The sequence below is a fragment of the Pleurodeles waltl genome, unplaced genomic scaffold (assembly GCF_031143425.1).
Source record: "Pleurodeles waltl isolate 20211129_DDA unplaced genomic scaffold, aPleWal1.hap1.20221129 scaffold_39, whole genome shotgun sequence".
Classification (NCBI taxonomy): Eukaryota; Metazoa; Chordata; class Amphibia; order Caudata; family Salamandridae; genus Pleurodeles; species Pleurodeles waltl.
The window spans coordinates 751,585-768,934 of NW_027150097.1; the positions used below are offsets into that span (position 1 = coordinate 751,585).

The following is a 17,350-nucleotide window of genomic DNA, read 5'->3' on the forward strand; positions in this document are numbered from 1 at the left end:
AATACTATGAAGGGTTATTCCTTGTTTTTCTTTTATTGCACAACAAAAAGTACAGATTATATAAAGAGACCGGGGCACAGAGAAGAAGGCAGCAATTGACTGTGGTCCCACCATGGGAAATTCGCATTTTATTACCTGCCCCGTCCATACTGTGGGTTCATCATTTGTTTTATGACATGATTCCCCTGCTGTGTTGTTTCTAGTATAAGACTTGAGTACTTTATGTGTTTTATATCATCTGTGATATTGCAGCTGTTGTTTGCAGTGTCCACATTTTGCAACCAGTGTGCTTTGTACCCTCACTGCTGCTCTCTCAGAGAGGGTAGGCTGAACACTACCGGTAGTATCAGACACCAGAGATGCCTCCTGTACCTGGAATAAAACTCTGCTTCTTTGTAAGAAATACAGGGGTGAAGATCTGCTGCATTCACAGTGACCCACTGACCCTTTTACAAAGGTTCCCAGCCGTGCAAAGACTCTTGGTGGTTAGTTAAGGGGCCATGCTAAATGGAGATTTCGAAGCATCAGACGAGACGTTTTCTTTGTTTCTGCATCAGCAAAAGTATATTTCTGTTTTTATGTTATTACTTGTGAAATACACATTTTAGTTGTGCTGTTGGATTTGTCATGTTTGATTTACAGTGTGAACGAATTCAAGCGATAGACAGTAGGTGGCGACTGACACTGCTTCAGGACTCCTAGGGTTGAGGATCATGGACGTTGGTTCCATCGTGTAATGATTAGCACTCTGGACTCTGAATCCAGCAATCTGAGTTCCAATATCGGTAGGACCTGGAATGTTTGTAATAATACTTTTGTTTTAATTTATTGCAGGTCTTGAGCAGGAAACCATTTGTATCTCTGACATAACCCGTCTCTTCCTCTTTTCATTCCCCTCGTGGTTTCTGCGGTTTGGGGGCATCTATACATTATTCTATAGGCGTTGCTGGGGACACTTGATGCTACACACAGGTGTTGTCTACGTCCTGTGTCTGTGTGGACACCTCTCTACTCTGGCTACACAACTGTAAGATGCACAGTGTGGACCTGACTCCACTTGGCCTTCACACCGGATAACTTACAAGGAGAGAGAAACTTACGGAAATGTACGGTGTGAAAGAACGACTTTACCAAAGTGTTAATGTATGAAATTGCCCTTTGCTTTTTTTTTGTGAGTTGCAAATGGTAACCTTTGACTAAAGCAAGTACCCAAAAATAAACAGTTTTCAGCTGGACTCATATAACTTGCATTTGCAGTGGAAGATCTGCCTGGAGCAGTATATGAGTGTGAAAAGGTCTCTAGTTTTGTCTTGAAATACCAGAGACTTCGGCGCTCTCTAACAGTCTCCTTCGACATCACATCCTGATGCTGAACAGTATTAGCACATAAATGAATAAAAAACTGGCTGACGTGTACATGCACATGTGTGCATATGTACCACGGTGCTATAGTCTGATGACATACATGTGCCAGTCTGTGGGGTCAAAGGGCAGTCAGAAGTTACTGGGCCACAGTTGTATCAATGAGGACTGTGTACTTCCTGTGCCCTGGGGCATTCGTACTCTGGTCCCTCAAACTATAGTGGAAACCCCCCTTTAGCACATGACTCTCAGAATAACAAGTCAGAGAAGACATTAGTGTAACTGGGTACTCACACTTGCGAAAGGCACAAGTGCAAGTAGTGAACTGCAACCTGACCTCACAGCATACACTTTAGACATCCTTTGTAAACACACACACATATTTTCAGTCTAACTTGATTACATTTTACATCAATAAATATGGTAATATTTGTACTTGAAATGTTTAATTTGCCTACCTTTGGCGCATATTCCTAGTACCTTATATTTTAACTTTTCTCCATTCCGGTGTATACAATTGGTATAATGTCAGAAAGGGAGAAGACTACCGAGAATTCTTAAGAATGTGTGCTTACATGCTTTTAAGAACATATGTCTGGTGTTGTGACAAAACAGCAGTGACCACTTCAGCTCAGCACTTGCTTCTTCCTCTGCTGTCCCAAAATATTGTGGAATTACTAGTCTCTGCGCCTCTGACAAGGCTGCTGACATCCAATTGATGATTTGTAGCCTTGTGGGCTGTGAGTGCTTTGGCTGTGCTGCCCCCTGGCAGTCACTCTGTGAAGATGCAGGTACCTGGGAACAACCCAGACTACTTCTGAGCTGTTTCTTCTCTGTGTGAACCAATCCAGTGTCAGGACTGGAGTCGGTGCTGTTAGTAGATAGAGAAGGAGTATAACTCGAGCCCCAGGAGGGCAGCCTGGAGCCTGTGACAGGTGCAGGGGAGTGTCGTCAAGGAAGCAGCTGGAAGATAACTGGAGAGGGGTCTGTGGGGCCATCAGTCTGGTGAGGAAACTCAGGAGTGTCCTACGGGAGGGGCGTGGCTTTGTCTGGCTCAAGGGGAGGGGTTAGTAATAGTGAATGCAGGGACTGCTGCTGTCCTCCGTGTCCTGGGCTCTGTGTATGTGTAGAAGCTCTAAGGTTGTAAATAATGAGACCTGACAGGTTGTGGCATAAATGATGACTTCTAGTCATTCCTTCTCTTTTGTCAGAAGTGAGGTGTCTGTTACCCCAATTGATTGTGTACTACTGAGAAGAAAAATATAACTCTCAGTGTACGGAATGCAGTGTGACCTTGGGAGACACCTCACATACACTAAGCTGTATAAAAAGTTCACAGTTCCCATATGGTCTAGCGGTTAGGATTCCTGGTTTTCACCCAGGCGGCCCGAGTTTGACTCCCTGTATGGAAAATCCATATTTTTTTTTTCACTACTCAGACATTTTAATCTTTCTCAGTTTTTTTCTATAAACCTAAATGCACCTAAAGTCTTAATAAATGTCACTTGCTTTGTCTTCTGCTTCCATCTAATGCCGTCAGAGGTTTACACCGACCCCCAAATCTACAGCCCTCTCTCCCCAGCCCTTGACCTGTACATTAATACTATGAAGGGTTATTCCTTGTTTTTCTTTTATTGCACAACAAAAAGTACAGATTATATAAAGAGACCGGGGCACAGAGAAGAAGGCAGCAATCGACTGTGGTCCCACCATGGGAAATTCGCATTTTATTACCTGCCCCGTCCATACTGTGGGTTCATCATTTGTTTTATGACATGATTCCCCTGCTGTGTTGTTTCTAGTATAAGACTTGAGTACTTTATGTGTTTTATATCATCTGTGATATTGCAGCTGTTGTTTGCAGTGTCCACATTTTGCAACCAGTGTGCTTTGTACCCTCACTGCTGCTCTCTCAGAGAGGGTAGGCTGAACACTACCGGTAGTATCAGACACCAGAGATGCCTCCTGTACCTGGAATAAAACTCTGCTTCTTTGTAAGAAATACAGGGGTGAAGATCTGCGGCATTCACAGTGACCCACTGACCCTTTTACAAAGGTTCCCAGCCGTGCAAAGACTCTTGGTGGTTAGTTAAGGGGCCATGCTAAATGGAGATTTCGAAGCATCAGACGAGACGTTTTCTTTGTTTCTGCATCAGCAAAAGTATATTTCTGTTTTTATGTTATTACTTGTGAAATACACATTTTAGTTGTGCTGTTGGATTTGTCATGTTTGATTTACAGTGTGAACGAATTCAAGCGATAGACAGTAGGTGGCGACTGACACTGCTTCAGGACTCCTAGGGTTGAGGATCGTGGACGTTGGTTCCATCGTGTAATGATTAGCACTCTGGACTCTGAATCCAGCAATCTGAGTTCCAATATCGGTAGGACCTGGAATGTTTGTAATAATACTTTTGTTTTAATTTATTGCAGGTCTTGAGCAGGAAACCATTTGTATCTCTGACATAACCCGTCTCTTCCTCTTTTCATTCCCCTCGTGGTTTCTGCGGTTTGGGGGCATCTATACATTATTCTATAGGCGTTGCTGGGGACACTTGATGCTACACACAGGTGTTGTCTACGTCCTGTGTCTGTGCGGACACCTCTCTACTCTGGCTACACAACTGTAAGATGCACAGTGTGGACCTGACTCCACTTGGCCTTCACACCGGATAACTTACAAGGAGAGAGAAACTTACGGAAATGTACGGTGTGAAAGAACGACTTTACCAAAGTGTTAATGTATGAAATTGCCCTTTGCTTTTTTTTTGTGAGTTGCAAATGGTAACCTTTGACTAAAGCAAGTACCCAAAAATAAACAGTTTTCAGCTGGACTCATATAACTTGCATTTGCAGTGGAAGATCTGCCTGGAGCAGTATATGAGTGTGAAAAGGTCTCTAGTTTTGTCTTGAAATACCAGAGACTTCGGCGCTCTCCACCAGTCTCCTTCGACATCACATCCTGATGCTGAACAGTATTAGCACATAAATGAATAAAAAACTGGCTGACGTGTACATGCACATGTGTGCATATGTACCACGGTGCTATAGTCTGATGACATATATGTGCCAGTCTGTGGGGTCAAAGGGCAGTCAGAAGTTACTGGGCCACAGTTGTATCAATGAGGACTGTGTACTTCCTGTGCACTGGGGCATTCATACTCTGGTCCCTCAAACTAGGGTGGAAGCCCCCCTTTAGCACATGACTCTCAGAATAACAAGTCAGAGCAGACATTAGTGTAACTGGGTACTCACACTTGTGAAAGGCACAAGTGCAAGTAGTGAACTGCAACCTGACCTCACAGCATACACTTTAGACATCCTTTGTAAACACACACACATATTTTCAGTCTAACTTGTTTACATTTTACATCAATAAATATGGTAATATTTGTACTTGAAATGTTTAATTTGCCTACCTTTGGCGCATATTCCTAGTACCTTATATTTTAACTTTTCTCCATTCGGGTGTATACAATTGGTATAATGTCAGAAAGGGAGAAGACGACCGAGAATTCCTAAGAATGTGTGCTTACATGCTTTTAAGAACATATGTCTGGTGTTGTGACAAAACAGCAGTGACCACTTCAGCTCAGCACTTGCTTCTTCCTCTGCTGTCCCAAAATACTGTGGAATTACTAGTCTCTGCGCCTCTGACAAGGCTGCTGACATCCAATTGATGATTTGTAGCCTTGTGGGCTGTGAGTGCTTTGGCTGTGCTGCCCCCTGGCAGTCACTCTGTGAAGATGCAGGTACCTGGGAACAACCCAGACTGCTTCTGAGCTGTTTCTTCTCTGTGTGAACCAATCCAGTGTCAGGACTGGAGTCGGTGCTGTTAGTAGATAGAGAAGGAGTATAACTCGAGCCCCAGGAGGGCAGCCTGGAGCCTGTGACAGGTGCAGGGGAGTGTCGTCAAGGAAGCAGCTGGAAGATAACTGGAGAGGGGTCTGTGGGGCCATCAGTCTGGTGAGGAAACCCAGGAGTGTCCTACGGGAGGGGCGTGGCTTTGTCTGGCTCAAGGGGAGGGGTTAGTAATAGTGAATGCAGGGACTGCTGCTGTCCTCCGTGTCCTGGGCTCTGTGTATGTATAGAAACTCTAAGGTTGTAAATAATGAGACCTGACAGGTTGTGGCATAAATGATGACTTCTGGTCATTCCTTCTCTTTTGTCAGAAGTGAGGTGTCTGTTACCCCAATTGATTGTGTACTACTGAGAAGAACAATATAACTCTCAGTGTACGGAATGCAGTGTGACCTTGGGAGACACCTCACATACACTAAGCTGTATAAAAAGTTCACAGTTCCCATATGGTCTAGCGGTTAGGATTCCTGGTTTTCACCCAGGCGGCCCGGGTTCGACTCCCGGTATGGGAAATCCATATTTTTTTTTTTCACTACTCAGACATTTTAATCTTTCTCAGTTTTTTCTATAAACCTAAATGCACCTAAAGTCTTAATAAATGTCACTTGCTTTGTCTTCTGCTTCCATCTAATGCCGTCAGAGGTTTACACCGACCCCCAAATCTACAGCCCTCTCTCCCCAGCCCTTGACCTGTACATTAATACTATGAAGGGTTATTCCTTGTTTTTCTTTTATTGCACAACAAAAAGTACAGATTATATAAAGAGACCGGGGCACAGAGAAGAAGGCAGCAATTGACTGTGGTCCCACCATGGGAAATTCGCATTTTATTACCTGCCCCGTCCATACTGTGGGTTCATCATTTGTTTTATGACATGATTCCCCTGCTGTGTTGTTTCTAGTATAAGACTTGAGTACTTTATGTGTTTTATATCATCTGTGATATTGCAGCTGTTGTTTGCAGTGTCCACATTTTGCAACCAGTGTGCTTTGTACCCTCACTGCTGCTCTCTCAGAGAGGGTAGGCTGAACACTACCGGTAGAATCAGACACCAGAGATGCCTCCTGTACCTGGAATAAAACTCTGCTTCTTTGTAAGAAATACAGGGGTGAAGATCTGCTGCATTCACAGTGACCCACTGACCCTTTTACAAAGGTTCCCAGCCGTGCAAAGACTCTTGGTGGTTAGTTAAGGGGCCATGCTAAATGGAGATTTCGAAGCATCAGACGAGACGTTTTCTTTGTTTCTGCATCAGCAAAAGTATATTTCTGTTTTTATGTTATTACTTATGAAATACACATTTTAGTTGTGCTGTTGGATTTGTCATGTTTGATTTACAGTGTGAACGAATTCAAGCGATAGACAGTAGGTGGCGACTGACACTGCTTCAGGACTCCTAGGGTTGAGGATCGTGGACGTTGGTTCCATCGTGTAATGATTAGCACTCTGGACTCTGAATCCAGCAATCTGAGTTCCAATATCGGTAGGACCTGGAATGTTTGTAATAATACTTTTGTTTTAATTTATTGCAGGTCTTGAGCAGGAAACCATTTGTATCTCTGACATAACCCGTCTCTTCCTCTTTTCATTCCCCTCGTGGTTTCTGCGGTTTGGGGGCATCTATACATTATTCTATAGGCGTTGCTGGGGACACTTGATGCTACACACAGGTGTTGTCTACGTCCTGTGTCTGTGTGGACACCTCTCTACTCTGGCTACATAACTGTAAGATGCACAGTGTGGACCTGACTCCACTTGGCCTTCACACTGGATAACTTACAAGGAGAGAGAAACTTACGGAAATGTACGGTGTGAAAGAACGACTTTACCAAAGTGTTAATGTATGAAATTGCCCTTTGCTTTTTTTTTGTGAGTTGCAAATGGTAACCTTTGACTAAAGCAAGTACCCAAAAATAAACAGTTTTCAGCTGGACTCATATAACTTGCATTTGCAGTGGAAGATCTGCCTGGAGCAGTATATGAGTGTGAAAAGGTCTCTAGTTTTGTCTTGAAATACCAGAGACTTCGGCGCTCTCTAACAGTCTCCTTCGACATCACATCCTGATGCTGAACAGTATTAGCACATAAATGAATAAAAAACTGGCTGACGTGTACATGCACATGTGTGCATATGTACCACAGTGCTATAGTCTGATGACATACATGTGCCAGTCTGTGGGGTCAAAGGGCAGTCAGAAGTTACTGGGCCACAGTTGTATCAATGAGGACTGTGTACTTCCTGTGCCCTGGGGCATTCGTACTCTGGTCCCTCAAACTAGGGTGGAAGCCCCCCTTTAGCACATGACTCTCAGAATAACAAGTCAGAGCAGACATTAGTGTAACTGGGTACTCACGCTTGTGAAAGGCACAAGTGCAAGTAGTGAACTGCAACCTGACCTCACAGCATACACTTTAGACATGCTTTGTAAACACACACACATATTTTCAGTCTAACTTGTTTACATTTTACATCAATAAATATGGTAATATTTGTACTTGAAATGTTTAATTTGCCTACCTTTGGCGCATATTCCTAGTACCTTATATTTTAACTTTTCTCCATTCGGGTGTATACAATTGGTATAATGTCAGAAAGGGAGAAGACTACCGAGAATTCTTAAGAATGTGTGCTTACATGCTTTTAAGAACATATGTCTGGTGTTGTGACAAAACAGCAGTGACCACTTCAGCTCAGCACTTGCTTCTTCCTCTGCTGTCCCAAAATATTGTGGAATTACTAGTCTCTGCGCCTCTGACAAGGCTGCTGACATCCAATTGATGATTTGTAGCCTTGTGGGCTGTGAGTGCTTTGGCTGTGCTGCCCCCTGGCAGTCACTCTGTGAAGATGCAGGTACCTGGGAACAACCCAGACTACTTCTGAGCTGTTTCTTCTCTGTGTGAACCAATCCAGTGTCAGGACTGGAGTCGGTGCTGTTAGTAGATAGAGAAGGAGTATAACTCGAGCCCCAGGAGGGCAGCCTGGAGCCTGTGACAGGTGCAGGGGAGTGTCGTCAAGGAAGCAGCTGGAAGATAACTGGAGAGGGGTCTGTGGGGCCATCAGTCTGGTGAGGAAACCCAGGAGTGTCCTACGGGAGGGGCGTGGCTTTGTCTGGCTCAAGGGGAGGGGTTAGTAAAAGTGAATGCAGGGACTGCTGCTGTCCTCCGTGTCCTGGGCTCTGTGTATGTGTAGAAGCTCTAAGGTTGTAAATAATGAGACCTGACAGGTTGTGGCAGAAATGATGACTTCTGGTCATTCCTTCTCTTTTGTCAGAAGTGAGGTGTCTGTTACCCCAATTGATTGTGTACTACTGAGAAGAACAATATAACTCTCAGTGTACGGAATGTAGTGTGACCTTGGGAGACACCTCACATACACTAAGCTGTATAAAAAGTTCACAGTTCCCATATGGTCTAGCGGTTAGGATTCCTGGTTTTCACCCAGGCGGCCCCTAGTTCGACTCCTGGTATGGAAAATCCATATTTTTTTTTTCACTACTCCGACATTTTAATCTTTCTCAGTTTTTTTTTATAAACCTAAATGCACCTAAAGTCTTAATAAATGTCACTTGCTTTGTCTTCTGCTTCCATCTAATGCCGTCAGAGGTTTACACCGACCCCCAAATCTACAGCCCTCTCTCCCCAGCCCTTGACCTGTACATTAATACTATGAAGGGTTATTCCTTGTTTTTCTTTTATTGCACAACAAAAAGTACAGATTATATAAAGAGACCGGGGCACAGAGAAGAAGGCAGCAATCGACTGTGGTCCCACCATGGGAAATTCGCATTTTATTACCTGCCCCGTCCATACTGTGGGTTCATCATTTGTTTTATGACATGATTCCCCTGCTGTGTTGTTTCTAGTATAAGACTTGAGTACTTTATGTGTTTTATATCATCTGTGATATTGCAGCTGTTGTTTGCAGTGTCCACATTTTGCAACCAGTGTGCTTTGTACCCTCACTGCTGCTCTCTCAGAGAGGGTAGGCTGAACACTACCGGTAGTATCAGACACCAGAGATGCCTCCTGTACCTGGAATAAAACTCTGCTTCTTTGTAAGAAATACAGGGGTGAAGATCTGCGGCATTCACAGTGACCCACTGACCCTTTTACAAAGGTTCCCAGCCGTGCAAAGACTCTTGGTGGTTAGTTAAGGGGCCATGCTAAATGGAGATTTCGAAGCATCAGACGAGACGTTTTCTTTGTTTCTGCATCAGCAAAAGTATATTTCTGTTTTTATGTTATTACTTGTGAAATACATATTTTAGTTGTGCTGTTGGATTTGTCATGTTTGATTTACAGTGTGAACGAATTCAAGCGATAGACAGTAGGTGGCGACTGACACTGCTTCAGGACTCCTAGGGTTGAGGATCGTGGACGTTGGTTCCATCGTGTAATGATTAGCACTCTGGACTCTGAATCCAGCAATCTGAGTTCCAATATCGGTAGGACCTGGAATGTTTGTAATAATACTTTTGTTTTAATTTATTGCAGGTCTTGAGCAGGAAACCATTTGTATCTCTGACATAACCCGTCTCTTCCTCTTTTCATTCCCCTCGTGGTTTCTGCGGTTTGGGGGCATCTATACATTATTCTATAGGCGTTGCTGGGGACACTTGATGCTACACACAGGTGTTGTCTACGTCCTGTGTCTGTGCGGACACCTCTCTACTCTGGCTACACAACTGTAAGATGCACAGTGTGGACCTGACTCCACTTGGCCTTCACACCGGATAACTTACAAGGAGAGAGAAACTTACGGAAATGTACGGTGTGAAAGAACGACTTTACCAAAGTGTTAATGTATGAAATTGCCCTTTGCTTTTTTTTTGTGAGTTGCAAATGGTAACCTTTGACTAAAGCAAGTACCCAAAAATAAACAGTTTTCAGCTGGACTCATATAACTTGCATTTGCAGTGGAAGATCTGCCTGGAGCAGTATATGAGTGTGAAAAGGTCTCTAGTTTTGTCTTGAAATACCAGAGACTTCGGCGCTCTCCACCAGTCTCCTTCGACATCACATCCTGATGCTGAACAGTATTAGCACATAAATGAATAAAAAACTGGCTGACGTGTACATGCACATGTGTGCATATGTACCACGGTGCTATAGTCTGATGACATATATGTGCCAGTCTGTGGGGTCAAAGGGCAGTCAGAAGTTACTGGGCCACAGTTGTATCAATGAGGACTGTGTACTTCCTGTGCACTGGGGCATTCATACTCTGGTCCCTCAAACTAGGGTGGAAGCCCCCCTTTAGCACATGACTCTCAGAATAACAAGTCAGAGCAGACATTAGTGTAACTGGGTACTCACACTTGTGAAAGGCACAAGTGCAAGTAGTGAACTGCAACCTGACCTCACAGCATACACTTTAGACATCCTTTGTAAACACACACACATATTTTCAGTCTAACTTGTTTACATTTTACATCAATAAATATGGTAATATTTGTACTTGAAATGTTTAATTTGCCTACCTTTGGCGCATATTCCTAGTACCTTATATTTTAACTTTTCTCCATTCGGGTGTATACAATTGGTATAATGTCAGAAAGGGAGAAGACGACCGAGAATTCCTAAGAATGTGTGCTTACATGCTTTTAAGAACATATGTCTGGTGTTGTGACAAAACAGCAGTGACCACTTCAGCTCAGCACTTGCTTCTTCCTCTGCTGTCCCAAAATACTGTGGAATTACTAGTCTCTGCGCCTCTGACAAGGCTGCTGACATCCAATTGATGATTTGTAGCCTTGTGGGCTGTGAGTGCTTTGGCTGTGCTGCCCCCTGGCAGTCACTCTGTGAAGATGCAGGTACCTGGGAACAACCCAGACTGCTTCTGAGCTGTTTCTTCTCTGTGTGAACCAATCCAGTGTCAGGACTGGAGTCGGTGCTGTTAGTAGATAGAGAAGGAGTATAACTCGAGCCCCAGGAGGGCAGCCTGGAGCCTGTGACAGGTGCAGGGGAGTGTCGTCAAGGAAGCAGCTGGAAGATAACTGGAGAGGGGTCTGTGGGGCCATCAGTCTGGTGAGGAAACCCAGGAGTGTCCTACGGGAGGGGCGTGGCTTTGTCTGGCTCAAGGGGAGGGGTTAGTAATAGTGAATGCAGGGACTGCTGCTGTCCTCCGTGTCCTGGGCTCTGTGTATGTATAGAAGCTCTAAGGTTGTAAATAATGAGACCTGACAGGTTGTGGCATAAATGATGACTTCTGGTCATTCCTTCTCTTTTGTCAGAAGTGAGGTGTCTGTTACCCCAATTGATTGTGTACTACTGAGAAGAACAATATAACTCTCAGTGTACGGAATGCAGTGTGACCTTGGGAGACACCTCACATACACTAAGCTGTATAAAAAGTTCACAGTTCCCATGTGGTCTAGCGGTTAGGATTCCTGGTTTTCACCCAGGTGGCCCGGGTTCGACTCCCGATATGGGAAATCCATATTTTTTTTTTTCACTACTCAGACATTTTAATCTTTCTCAGTTTTTTTCTATAAACCTAAATGCACCTAAAGTCTAAATAAATGTCACTTGCTTTGTCTTCTGCTTCCATCTAATGCCGTCAGAGGTTTACACCGACCCCCAAATCTACAGCCCTCTCTCCCCAGCCCTTGACCTGTACATTAATACTATGAAGGGTTATTCCTTGTTTTTCTTTTATTGCACAACAAAAAGTACAGATTATATAAAGAGACCGGGGCACAGAGAAGAAGGCAGCAATTGACTGTGGTCCCACCATGGGAAATTCGCATTTTATTACCTGCCCCGTCCTTACTGTGGGTTCATCATTTGTTTTATGACATGATTCCCCTGCTGTGTTGTTTCTAGTATAAGACTTGAGTACTTTATGTGTTTTATATCATCTGTGATATTGCAGCTGTTGTTTGCAGTGTCCACATTTTGCAACCAGTGTGCTTTGTACCCTCACTGCTGCTCTCTCAGAGAGGGTAGGCTGAACACTACCGGTAGAATCAGACACCAGAGATGCCTCCTGTACCTGGAATAAAACTCTGCTTCTTTGTAAGAAATACAGGGGTGAAGATCTGCTGCATTCACAGTGACCCACTGACCCTTTTACAAAGGTTCCCAGCCGTGCAAAGACTCTTGGTGGTTAGTTAAGGGGCCATGCTAAATGGAGATTTCGAAGCATCAGACGAGAAGTTTTCTTTGTTTCTGCATCAGCAAAAGTATATTTCTGTTTTTATGTTATTACTTGTGAAATACACATTTTAGTTGTGCTGTTGGATTTGTCATGTTTGATTTACAGTGTGAACGAATTCAAGCGATAGACAGTAGGTGGCGACTGACACTGCTTCAGGACTCCTAGGGTTGAGGATCGTGGACGTTGGTTCCATCGTGTAATGATTAGCACTCTGGACTCTGAATCCAGCAATCTGAGTTCCAATATCGGTAGGACCTGGAATGTTTGTAATAATACTTTTGTTTTAATTTATTGCAGGTCTTGAGCAGGAAACCATTTGTATCTCTGACATAACCCGTCTCTTCCTCTTTTCATTCCCCTCGTGGTTTCTGCGGTTTGGGGGCATCTATACATTATTCTATAGGCGTTGCTGGGGACACTTGATGCTACACACAGGTGTTGTCTACGTCCTGTGTCTGTGTGGACACCTCTCTACTCTGGCTACACAACTGTAAGATGCACAGTGTGGACCTGACTCCACTTGGCCTTCACACCGGATAACTTACAAGGAGAGAGAAACTTACGGAAATGTACGGTGTGAAAGAACGACTTTACCAAAGTGTTAATGTATGAAATTGTGCTTTGCTTTTATTTTTGTGAGTTGCAAATGGTAACCTTTGACTAAAGCAAGTACCCAAAAATAAACAGTTTTCAGCTGGACTCAAATAACTTGCATTTGCAGTGGAAGATCTGCCTGGAGCAGTATATGAGTGTGAAAAGGTCTCTAGTTTTGTCTTGAAATACCAGAGACTTCGGCGCTCTCCACCAGTCTCCTTCGACATCACATCCTGATGCTGAACAGTATTAGCACATAAATGAATAAAAAACTGGCTGACGTGTACATGCACATGTGTGCATATGTACCACGGTGCTATAGTCTGATGACATATATGTGCCAGTCTGTGGGGTCAAAGGGCAGTCAGAAGTTACTGGGCCACAGTTGTATCAATGAGGACTGCGTACTTCCTGTGCCCTGGGGCATTCGTACTCTGGTCCCTCAAACTAGGGTGGAAGCCCCCCTTTAGCACATGACTCTCAGAATAACAAGTCAGAGCAGACATTAGTGTAACTGGGTACTCACACTTGTGAAAGGCACAAGTGCAAGTAGTGAACTGCAACCTGACCTCACAGCATACACTTTAGACATCCTTTGTAAACACACACACACATTTTCAGTCTAACTTGTTTACATTTTACATCAATAAATATGGTAATATTTGTACTTGAAATGTTTAATTTGCCTACCTTTGGCGCATATTCCTAGTACCTTATATTTTAACTTTTCTCCATTCGGGTGTATACAATTGGTATAATGTCAGAAAGGGAGAAGACGACCGAGAATGCCTAAGAATGTGCGCTTACATGCTTTTAAGAACATATGTCTGGTGTTGTGACAAAACAGCAGTGACCACTTCAGCTCAGCACTTGCTTCTTCCTCTGCTGTCCCAAAATATTGTGGAATTACTAGTCTCTCCGCCTCTGACAAGGCTGCTGACATCCAATTGATGATGTGTAGACTTGTGGGCTGTGAGTGCTTTGGCTGTGCTGCCCCCTGGCAGTCACTCTGTGAAGATGCAGGTACCTGGGAACAACCCAGACTGCTTCTGAGCTGTTTCTTCTCTGTGTGAACCAATCCAGTGTCAGGACTTCGAGTCGGTGCTGTTAGTAGATAGAGAAGGAGTATAACTCGAGCCCCAGGAGGGCAGCCTGGAGCCTGTGACAGGTGCAGGGGAGTGTCGTCAAGGAAGCAGCTGGAAGATAACTGGAGAGGGGTCTGTGGGGCCATCAGTCTGGTGAGGAAACCCAGGAGTGTCCTACGGGAGGGGCGTGGCTTTGTCTGGCTCAAGGGGAGGGGTTAGTAATAGTGAATGCAGGGACTGCTGCTGTCCTCCGTGTCCTGGGCTCTGTGTATGTATAGAAGCTCTAAGGTTGTAAATAATGAGACCTGACAGGTTGTGGCATAAATGATGACTTCTGGTCATTCCTTCTCTTTTGTCAGAAGTGAGGTGTCTGTTACCCCAATTGATTGTGTACTACTGAGAAGAACAATATAACTCTCAGTGTACGGAATGCAGTGTGACCTTGGGAGACACCTCACATACACTAAGCTGTATAAAAAGTTCACAGTTCCCATGTGGTCTAGCGGTTAGGATTCCTGGTTTTCACCCAGGTGGCCCGGGTTCGACTCCCGATATGGGAAATCCATATTTTTTTTTTTCACTACTCAGACATTTTAATCTTTCTCAGTTTTTTTCTATAAACCTAAATGCACCTAAAGTCTAAATAAATGTCACTTGCTTTGTCTTCTGCTTCCATCTAATGCCGTCAGAGGTTTACACCGACCCCCAAATCTACAGCCCTCTCTCCCCAGCCCTTGACCTGTACATTAATACTATGAAGGGTTATTCCTTGTTTTTCTTTTATTGCACAACAAAAAGTACAGATTATATAAAGAGACCGGGGCACAGAGAAGAAGGCAGCAATTGACTGTGGTCCCACCATGGGAAATTCGCATTTTATTACCTGCCCCGTCCTTACTGTGGGTTCATCATTTGTTTTATGACATGATTCCCCTGCTGTGTTGTTTCTAGTATAAGACTTGAGTACTTTATGTGTTTTATATCATCTGTGATATTGCAGCTGTTGTTTGCAGTGTCCACATTTTGCAACCAGTGTGCTTTGTACCCTCACTGCTGCTCTCTCAGAGAGGGTAGGCTGAACACTACCGGTAGAATCAGACACCAGAGATGCCTCCTGTACCTGGAATAAAACTCTGCTTCTTTGTAAGAAATACAGGGGTGAAGATCTGCTGCATTCACAGTGACCCACTGACCCTTTTACAAAGGTTCCCAGCCGTGCAAAGACTCTTGGTGGTTAGTTAAGGGGCCATGCTAAATGGAGATTTCGAAGCATCAGACGAGACGTTTTCTTTGTTTCTGCATCAGCAAAAGTATATTTCTGTTTTTATGTTATTACTTGTGAAATACACATTTTAGTTGTGCTGTTGGATTTGTCATGTTTGATTTACAGTGTGAACGAATTCAAGCGATAGACAGTAGGTGGCGACTGACACTGCTTCAGGACTCCTAGGGTTGAGGATCGTGGACGTTGGTTCCATCGTGTAATGATTAGCACTCTGGACTCTGAATCCAGCAATCTGAGTTCCAATATCGGTAGGACCTGGAATGTTTGTAATAATACTTTTGTTTTAATTTATTGCAGGTCTTGAGCAGGAAACCATTTGTATCTCTGACATAACCCGTCTCTTCCTCTTTTCATTCCCCTCGTGGTTTCTGCGGTTTGGGGGCATCTATACATTATTCTATAGGCGTTGCTGGGGACACTTGATGCTACACACAGGTGTTGTCTACGTCCTGTGTCTGTGTGGACACCTCTCTACTCTGGCTACACAACTGTAAGATGCACAGTGTGGACCTGACTCCACTTGGCCTTCACACCGGATAACTTACAAGGAGAGAGAAACTTACGGAAATGTACGGTGTGAAAGAACGACTTTACCAAAGTGTTAATGTATGAAATTGTGCTTTGCTTTTATTTTTGTGAGTTGCAAATGGTAACCTTTGACTAAAGCAAGTACCCAAAAATAAACAGTTTTCAGCTGGACTCAAATAACTTGCATTTGCAGTGGAAGATCTGCCTGGAGCAGTATATGAGTGTGAAAAGGTCTCTAGTTTTGTCTTGAAATACCAGAGACTTCGGCGCTCTCCACCAGTCTCCTTCGACATCACATCCTGATGCTGAACAGTATTAGCACATAAATGAATAAAAAACTGGCTGACGTGTACATGCACATGTATGCATATGTACCACGGTGCTATAGTCTGATGACATATATGTGCCAGTCTGTGGGGTCAAAGGGCAGTCAGAAGTTACTGGGCCACAGTTGTATCAATGAGGACTGCGTACTTCCTGTGCCCTGGGGCATTCGTACTCTGGTCCCTCAAACTAGGGTGGAAGCCCCCCTTTAGCACATGACTCTCAGAATAACAAGTCAGAGCAGACATTAGTGTAACTGGGTACTCACACTTGTGAAAGGCACAAGTGCAAGTAGTGAACTGCAACCTGACCTCACAGCATACACTTTAGACATCCTTTGTAAACACACACACACATTTTCAGTCTAACTTGTTTACATTTTACATCAATAAATATGGTAATATTTGTACTTGAAATGTTTAATTTGCCTACCTTTGGCGCATATTCCTAGTACCTTATATTTTAACTTTTCTCCATTCGGGTGTATACAATTGGTATAATGTCAGAAAGGGAGAAGACGACCGAGAATGCCTAAGAATGTGCGCTTACATGCTTTTAAGAACATATGTCTGGTGTTGTGACAAAACAGCAGTGACCACTTCAGCTCAGCACTTGCTTCTTCCTCTGCTGTCCCAAAATATTGTGGAATTACTAGTCTCTGCGCCTCTGACAAGGCTGCTGACATCCAATTGATGATGTGTAGACTTGTGGGCTGTGAGTGCTTTGGCTGTGCTGCCCCCTGGCAGTCACTCTGTGAAGATGCAGGTACCTGGGAACAACCCAGACTGCTTCTGAGCTGTTTCTTCTCTGTGTGAACCAATCCAGTGTCAGGACTGGAGTCGGTGCTGTTAGTAGATAGAGAAGGAGTATAACTCGAGCCCCAGGAGGGCAGCCTGGAGCCTGTGACAGGTGCAGGGGAGTGTCGTCAAGGAAGCAGCTGGAAGATAACTGGAGAGGGGTCTGTGGGGCCATCAGTCTGGTGAGGAAACCCAGGAGTGTCCTACGGGAGGGGCGTGGCTTTGTCTGGCTCAAGGGGAGGGGTTAGTAATAGTGAATGCAGGGACTGCTGCTGTCCTCCGTGTCCTGGGCTCTGTGTATGTATAGAAGCTCTAAGGTTGTAAATAATGAGACCTGACAGGTTGTGGCATAAA

At 44.1% G+C, this 17,350-nt stretch overlaps 3 non-coding genes across 3 annotated transcripts; all 3 read left to right on the forward strand.

Annotated features, from left to right (window-relative positions):
* Positions 1-5,663: 5,663 nt before the first annotated feature.
* TRNAE-UUC (transfer RNA glutamic acid (anticodon UUC)) lies at positions 5,664-5,735 on the forward strand. The gene has a single exon. It is a non-coding gene; the product is annotated as a tRNA-Glu (tRNA).
* Positions 5,736-11,586: 5,851 nt separating this feature from the next.
* Positions 11,587-11,658, forward strand: TRNAE-UUC (transfer RNA glutamic acid (anticodon UUC)). Its single transcript has one exon. It is a non-coding gene; the product is annotated as a tRNA-Glu (tRNA).
* Positions 11,659-14,550: 2,892 nt separating this feature from the next.
* Positions 14,551-14,622, forward strand: TRNAE-UUC (transfer RNA glutamic acid (anticodon UUC)). The gene has a single exon. It is a non-coding gene; the product is annotated as a tRNA-Glu (tRNA).
* Positions 14,623-17,350: the final 2,728 nt, after the last annotated feature.